The following is an 8,337-nucleotide window of genomic DNA, read 5'->3' on the forward strand; positions in this document are numbered from 1 at the left end:
CGAAGATTGAGAGATAGCCGCCAACAACAAGATAAAGATAATATGGAGGAACAACCTGGAAATGGAGCACCAAATGAAAATAACGTCATGGCGAATCCAATCCTACTGGCGAACAACCGCAATAGGCCCATTCGAGACTATGCGTCGCCCAACCTCTACGATTTCTCCCTAGGAATCATGAGGCCCCCTCTTGATGGATCACAATTCGAAATGAAATCGGTAATGCTGTAGATGATCCAGACTGCTGGACAGTTTGGAGGGAGGTGTGGCGAATACCCACACAGCCATCTTCGGAGCTTCATAGAGATCTGTAACACTTTTGTGTTACCTAATATCTCTACCAAAGAAGTTCGACTAACTTTGTTTCCATTTTCGTTGTGTGACCAGGCATGAAAATGGGCGTACTCTCTCAAACCGAGAGAGATAACTTCGTGGGAACAAGTCTTAGAAAAGTTCATGAAGAAATACTTCCCTCCAATGGAGAACGCAAGAAGGAGGAAGTTAATTACGAATTTTGAACAGGAAACTGATGAATCGTTCAGCGATGCTTGGGCGAGGTTTAGGAGAATGGTAAGAGACTGCTCACATAACGGCTTACCAGACTGCTTACAGATGGAGATTTTCTACCAAGGATTAACCCCTACATCACAGACCGCTGCCGATGCGGCTGCAGTTGGAGGTCTGCTAGACAAAATGTATGAGGCCAAGAATATCCTTGATCTCCTTTCAAAAAATCACGAGGACTGGAGAGAAAATGATCAAAGATTAAGAATTAGAGACAATAAAACGAACAACGGGACCATTGTATCACTTCAGAACCAAATGACTACAATGATGAGTTTGATACAAGGCATCACAATTAATAGCACTGGAGTGCAAAAAGGGAAGGTCAATGCAATTGTCCAAACGACCGCAAGTTGTTTCATCTGTGGAAACGCTCATTCGATGGAAGAAATCATTAACTTATTAATACCAGAGAAACTCTTGCTTCTATAACGACTAGCCATCATTGATTTGGTCAAGAAATCATTAACTTACTTAAAAATTTCCCGTAAGTATGACCCGCCATTTTAGGCCCTAGAGTTTCGCCCCAATCAACCAATCTGAAGGGAAAAAATCCGATTGGGACAAAAAACTAAAGTGACCCTATCCGTTTCTAGAGCTCACCTTGATATTGACCAATTACACAAAACCCATCCGAAGGGGGGACACTCCCAGGGCACCATGAGGGAGTGCAAGAATGATTTCATGGTGCAAACCAATGAAGGAGACCGCAGGACGTGTTGACACACACCCTTCACCCACTTACTATAAATACTCTCTCCGTCCACCTTGATATTGACTCATGCAAACATCATCCGAAGGGGGATGCTCCCAAGGCACCATGAGGCTAAGCATGAATCTCATGACATGAACATTCAGGGAGAAACGTGAGTGGAATGATTGACATATCATATATATCTCTTCCTCCCACTGAATATATTATAACCTAGGGTTTAGTTTACTTAGAAACAACACGGCTAAGAATTGTAACTAAGTGTCTGTTTAGGTTTGCCCAAGAGTAACTTTTACCATGGAAAGTTGAACAACTTTTGATCATCATCCATTAAACTCTTTAATGGAGTCTTTGATCAACTGTCACATGCTTGTAGAAAATCTATCTAATTCACATTTTCAGGTAGGTTCCCAGGTAGGGGTGTTCTGTTTCCGTTAGCTTAAGTACCCCAGCCTAGACAGAACCTGCCTTAGACAAAAGGTCCCTTATAGATAGATTTAATACAATCTGAATCTTTTATGCCAAACAATTTAATCCTACTAATCAAAGGACTGCCCTCAACAATGCGATCCACCATCCATTAACTGTCAGGCACTCCACTAAAGAACGATAGCTGCACTTTCCTTACTACAGATATATTTTATGTCTATATAAACCAATCAACAATGTGATAACTCTTCATAGATTGCTCGTAAGTACAGCTGGGCCAATTTACCGTTATGCACCTGTAGTTACATCTAACCCCTTAAGTACCACTGATCCCTCTAATAAACATAAGTTAAGTCCTACTATGACTGAGTTCTCTCTTCCAAAGAGAGACTGTGGCCACTATGTTCAAGACTCAGAATCAGCTCTTAAGGGAGCAATCTATCTACATACCCCTGCTTCAGGAAAGAAGTGAATTCCATCTTGTGTAACTGATTCCCCAGCTTCTCAATTAAACAAATCCCCAAAAAGGTAGGCTTGTTGAGTTGGAAATCTGGCAATTCTCACCCATACTAATCAAAGGACCGCCCTCAAAGGAAGAAGTTTCCAAAACACTCAGGATTAAGGTCATGCCACCTATGGTCGTTTAGGTGAGATGTGAGTCTCAAGTATCAACGGTGTAAATAAAGAGATGAATCATCTCATGGTCCGATCTTATATAAACTCTTTGTATAGGACACCCCCACTCGCATGTCTCTACATGAATGGTCAGGATCAACCATCTGTAGTAGTTCACAACACTTGTAAACCTCTACAAAGCGAGTCATATCCATAGTGTCACCAGGATCAGGTATCCCTCCTTAATCCTTATACTACAGATCTTTTTAGGTTATCACTTAAGGTATGATACACTTGTATATCTCATATACATGCTTAAGTTTTCATACAATAACCATGGAGCTTTGTTTATTGGATATGAGTAAATGCAAAATAAAATAACTTTTATTTTATTCATAAGAATGTATACAGTTTACAAATTATGAAACTTTAGGAGAATTAGGACAACAATCCCAACATGCTCATGTTGGGGTTTGTGCCCTAAAGTCTTGTGTCCTGTAGTTTGTAAACAATTTTGTATGAACGCTTGTGATGTATAATATATATGACATTTACTTCACTAATTGACTTTGCACATTTAGATATTTTTATTTTACCACAAACCAATAAACTTAATATCCCTGGTTGTCTTTATGTAACTTAAGCATGTATGTAGTGACATACAAGTGGATCTTGTCTTAAGTGACAACCAAAATGGTCTGTGTATATAGATATAGGAGGGATACCTTATCCTGGTAACACTACGGACACGACCTACTTTGTGGAGTAGTTACAAGTGTTGTGACTTATCACAGATGGTCTGATCCTGATCATTCATGTAGGGGACATGCGAGCGGGGGTGTCCTATACAAAGAGTTTATATAAGATCTAACCTCGAAATGTTAACGTCTCGTCATATAACTCTATTCATGATAGAGAATTCACTTCACTAGGATGACCATAGGTAACATAACCTTAATCTTGAGTGAGTTGGGAACTTCTGCCATTGAAGGCGATCCTTTGATTTGCATAGGTGTGAGTGGCTAGAGCGCCGACTCAAACCTACCACTTTGAGAATTCGTCTGATTTGGGAGCTGGGAACTCAGTTTCACAAGATAGAGTTCATTCCTTCCCCGAAGCAAGGGTAAGTAGATAGACTGCTCTCTCAAGGCTGATCCCGGGGCTTGAACGATGTGATGCCACACACCTTCTCATGGCCCGAGAGGTGTTCACACATAGTAGGACTATGTTATATTGTTCATTAGATGGATTTGTGTTACTTAAGGAGTAAGATGTAACTACAGGGGCAAAACGGTAAATTGACCAGTTGTACTTACGAGCATCTATGAAGGGTCATCGTACTGATGATTGGTTATATCCAATAGACATAGAAATATATCTATGGTAAGAAGAGTTCAAATGTTGGTCTTTAGTGGAATGCCTGGTAGTTAACGGATGGTGAATATAATGGCTAAAGAGTTTAGTCAGCTATTCATGTACTGTTGGAGCTTCGAGCCATAGGTCTATAAGGTCCCCTTGATAGCTTGGATACAAGTTGAGAATCAGTTTTTGGGTCAGTTTGAATTGTTCAAATTGACAAGAGGGAATTCGATTATATATGATATAATTGAACTAGTTAATTATATATGATATAATTAACTTTATGTATGAGACACATTAATTTGGAGGAAATTGGATATAAATATGATTTATATCTAGTGGAGGAAAAATACTATGATTAATATATGATATTAATCCATAGGTTATGAATATGATGTGATTATATTCATTGTCTATTAATTGGATGATTAAAGGGATAATAGGTCAACGTCTCTTCTGTTTTCATAACGGATGAGTAAGTTGAAGAATCTCTTTGAGACGCTTAAATAGCTCACGGTGTGTTAAGCATTGTATGCGCGGATATTGTGTTGAAGAGTGTCATCGCTTGGTAAAACCTGTGCCTATTGATAACTTGTAGAAATACATGTTATTTATACTGTTATATTTAGATATTGCGGCTAAAAGAAAGAAAAGTTGCATCGATAGTATGGAAATTGGCTAAGAAATGCGTGAAGTATAAATTATCGTCAATACACCCACTAAAACCATTGCGATGGTAGAAGAGAATGTTTCAGTTCTGTTTTGCAGGAAATCAAGTCACCATATGCGTTCATGGCTCAAAGATAAACTGAACAACGCATCTACGTCGCATTGTGCCCGTCAATCAAGAATGAGAGACGATCAACGCAATGACGGCGCATGCAACAATCGATCAAGAGCTAAGCGATCAACGCAATTTCAACCGCATGTGGTAATAAAAAATAACACCGCATGCAGGCAAACGATCGAAGATGTAAAGAGCAATGCAATTGCGGAGGATTTGGACGCGTGTACAGCTTTCAGTTGTGCATTTCTGATGGGATTGATTGCGTAACAGAAGGAATATTCACTCCACTATTTCAGGAACTGCCTTAACAATAAAGTGGAGACCACAATGCAAAGAGTCAAAGCTTTGCCTATAAATAGCTTATGCAATTCAATTGAAAGATATACAGGATACGAGAATAGAGGAATACTTGAGACTTGATACTTGAGTACTGGAATACATAGAAACGTGTATACTGATCTGAGAGAGAGACTGGTCTGAAGCGATTTCCAGAGAAGATCCAGGAAGAATCAAGAGACAAGGTCGAGAGGTGAGTCTCTGGGCAAGGAATCCTTTCAATCCCCACCGTTGAAGCCCTGTAGGAAGGTCACTTCTACCAGAAGAGCAAGCCTGAGAGGGAAGCTCTCCTCTTCATCCATTCCACACGTCGACAAGAAAAACCTCCGTCCAGATTTGTGTCAAGACGCTGAAACTCTTCTGTATTTGTTTCTATCTCTTTTTCATCACTTGTACTCATCTTCTTTACTCTATCATTCACACCATGTATCAAACGCTTAATCTTAGTATTAATTGTTATGATCATTTCCATTATCATCTCTCTGTCTACTTCTGTTCATCCATAATTCACTTTCTCCATGATGTTTTCTTAATTCCCTTGGTAATTAGTAAGAATTTTATGGAACTCGAGATATACGTAGCGGAAAAAGGACCTAATTACACTCTAATTGCTTTTAATTTAAAGGAAAAAATATGCAATTTGAAGGAAAGAAAATAGTAATTAACTTACCTTTGAAGCTCCCGAAAACCGCTTTTCCTTGTTGAATCTCAACCCAAACTCTTTCGAACCACCACTAGAGTTGACCTACTATCCTCTGGACTCAGAACCAAGTTCTGGTACCCGGTGGATGAAGAAAACCGAGAGAGAGAAAGAGATGGAAAAAAGAAATGGAATTTTGGATTAGGTTTGGGTTTTAAATTTTTCTCCAAAAAAATGTGATTTTTCTAGCCCAAATTTACAAAACAATTTTGGCAAAATGGCAAAAAACTTTTTTCATTCAAAATGAAAGCCCATTTTATAGAAAAAACCATGCAACAATTGCATGAACCAAATCTATAAAAACCCAACACCTATAATCCTCTATCTTAGTGGGCTTAATGTCTCCACTATAAGCCAACACGTAGTCCACTATTTTGTTAATGGAATTATCAGACAAAAGTTTGGATTTTCCCACTAACTTTAGTCAAAGGGCAAAATAGTCATTTGGTCAAAGTCAAACTTTGACCAAAAAGTCAACATTTTGACTTTTTATGATTTTTTCTTTGTTGACTAATTTTGACCTTCCGAGCATGAATCCACCTTCATTTTCTCAAAATTCAAATCATATTTGAATATAAGGTCGGTCAAGTTTGAACTTTTCAAAGTCAAAAGTCAACTTTTTGACTTTTTATATCTTTGACCATTTCCATCATTTCCGAGCTACAAAATATGAACGTATTCATATTCTTGATATTTAAATCACATTTAAATATTAAAGTTGTATCTCTAAACTAAAAAAACCGACCACTATATCACATATACTTGTCGGTTTCTCTCTCTTCACCGAATTCGAACAATTCAAATTATTATATCATACTGTTATAAGTTTATTCCATATGAGCTAGTAGGGGAACCTAATGGACCTATAGATCATGGGCTCCAATAATCCGAGATTAGCTGGCTAAACTCTTTAGATGAAGCTAATCAACATTCATTAACTTATGGGTCATTCCATTATAGTCCCGTAGTTGCACTCCTCTCACTATAGATATATTTGTGTCCATTTGATATAACCATGATTAGTAAGCTAATCCTTCATAGGTTGTTCGTAATCTTAGCTGGGTCATAAAAACCGTTTTACCCCCTAGACTACATTTTATTCCTTAAGTTCCACTGATCCTCTAATGAACAATTGGTTTGAGGTCTAACCTATAAACCGAATCCCTCTCGGGCCAAGGAGAGGGTGGGGCCCCTTGTTCAAGACCGGGATTCAGTACTAAAGGGAACAACCTATCTACTATCCCTATAACGAGTAGGAGTGAATTCCGTCTTGCACCCTATGTTCTTAGCTATCCATCCGATCTTACCCCTGAAATGGGAGGCTTATTGGGCCAGCGATGATGAGCTGCCCCCACCTATGCAGATCTAAGGATAATTCCAAGTGAACCGGAGTTCATAGTTAGCTCAGGATTAAGATTAAGTTACCTAGGTCATCAATTAACGAAATAGTCAGTTTTATACATAAAACGACATTTAGAACGTAAAAAGTGACTATTTCATGGTTCAATCTTATGCAAACTCATTGCATAGGATACCCCCACTCATATATCTCTATATGAACGATTCAGGATCACATCGTTTGTACTAACTACAAAGTGGGCAGCATCCATAATGTCCCCAGAATAAGGCGCCCAACCTTATTCATATACTATAGACCATTTTGGCTATATATTTGAACTTGATCCACATTTATGTCACTACATAAAGTTCAAACTACATTAAATAGCCCCAGGACCTTAGTTTATTGGATTCAAGATTACAATTTCAACAACAACTTTATCGAAAAAAAATAGAATATGTTTATTAATTTACAAACTACGAGTTTTAGGACATAAAATCCAATAGAATTAAGCAAGTAAATTAATCTGTGTTAAGGAAATAATTGTGTTTAGCTAAAGCATGCTAGATGGTATCTTCACCTGTGAGAGCAGAAGTGAAGATGTTCTTCCGTCTATCGAGAGAGGGTTGGAAGAATGCGTTAACTAAAGTGAGAAGTACTTCTAGAGATGGAAGCAACCTTGCATTCATCACGTTCATCCCTGTTTCACCATAGAGATATGGGAACGCGGCCGATCACCAAGAGGTGTAAACCAAGGGAAAGCGAAACCTTAGTTATATCTTTAACACAATTAACAAACTTGTAATGTTTTTAGTATTTATTCTTCCTATTTCTGATTCATTCATAAAGAGTTGCCATCGCATTCCACGATCCTTTGTATAAACTTCACAGTCAGTCTCGAACTCAGTATCATGTATCACGTATCTTGTATTTTGTATCATATTAGTTTAGGATTTACCTTTTTAACACATTTTTATTTTATCAATGCAATTTATGTTTATCGCAATTTAAATTCATGTACAAACCAAATCTTTTATTAATTGTAAAACCGGTCGCATGTATCACAAAAGCAACACATTAAAAAAACCAATCCCTGTGTTCGACCTCAGATTATTCTAAGAAACTTGTGTTGGAATTATAGACTCATCCATAAAAAAAGACCGTAATTTACCCACCAACTTATTCCCTCTAAAGTTCCACTGACCTCTATGAAAAAATTGTTTGAGTCTAACCTATAAACCGAATCCCTCTCGGGCCAAGGAGAGGGTGGGGCCCCTTGTTCAAGACCGGGATTCAGTACTAAAGGAACAACCTATCTACTATCCCTATAACGAGTAGAGTGAATTCCGTCTTGCACCCTATGTTCTTAGCTATCCATCGATCTTACCCCTGAAATGGAAGGCTTATTGGGCCAGGGATGATGAGCTGCCCCACCTATGCAGATCTAGGATAATTCCAAAGTGAACCGGAGTTCATAGTTAGCTCAGGATAAGATT

At 38.3% G+C, this 8,337-nt stretch overlaps 1 non-coding gene across 1 annotated transcript; it reads right to left on the minus strand.

Moving 5' to 3' along the window:
• Positions 1–489: 489 nt before the first annotated feature.
• LOC120074815 lies at positions 490–596 on the minus strand. The gene has a single exon (XR_005481096.1). It is a non-coding gene; the product is annotated as a small nucleolar RNA R71 (small nucleolar RNA).
• Between the last annotated feature and the right edge of the window lie 7,741 nt (positions 597–8,337).

Source organism: Benincasa hispida, chromosome 3, assembly GCF_009727055.1.
Source record: "Benincasa hispida cultivar B227 chromosome 3, ASM972705v1, whole genome shotgun sequence".
NCBI lineage: Eukaryota > Viridiplantae > Streptophyta > Magnoliopsida > Cucurbitales > Cucurbitaceae > Benincasa > Benincasa hispida.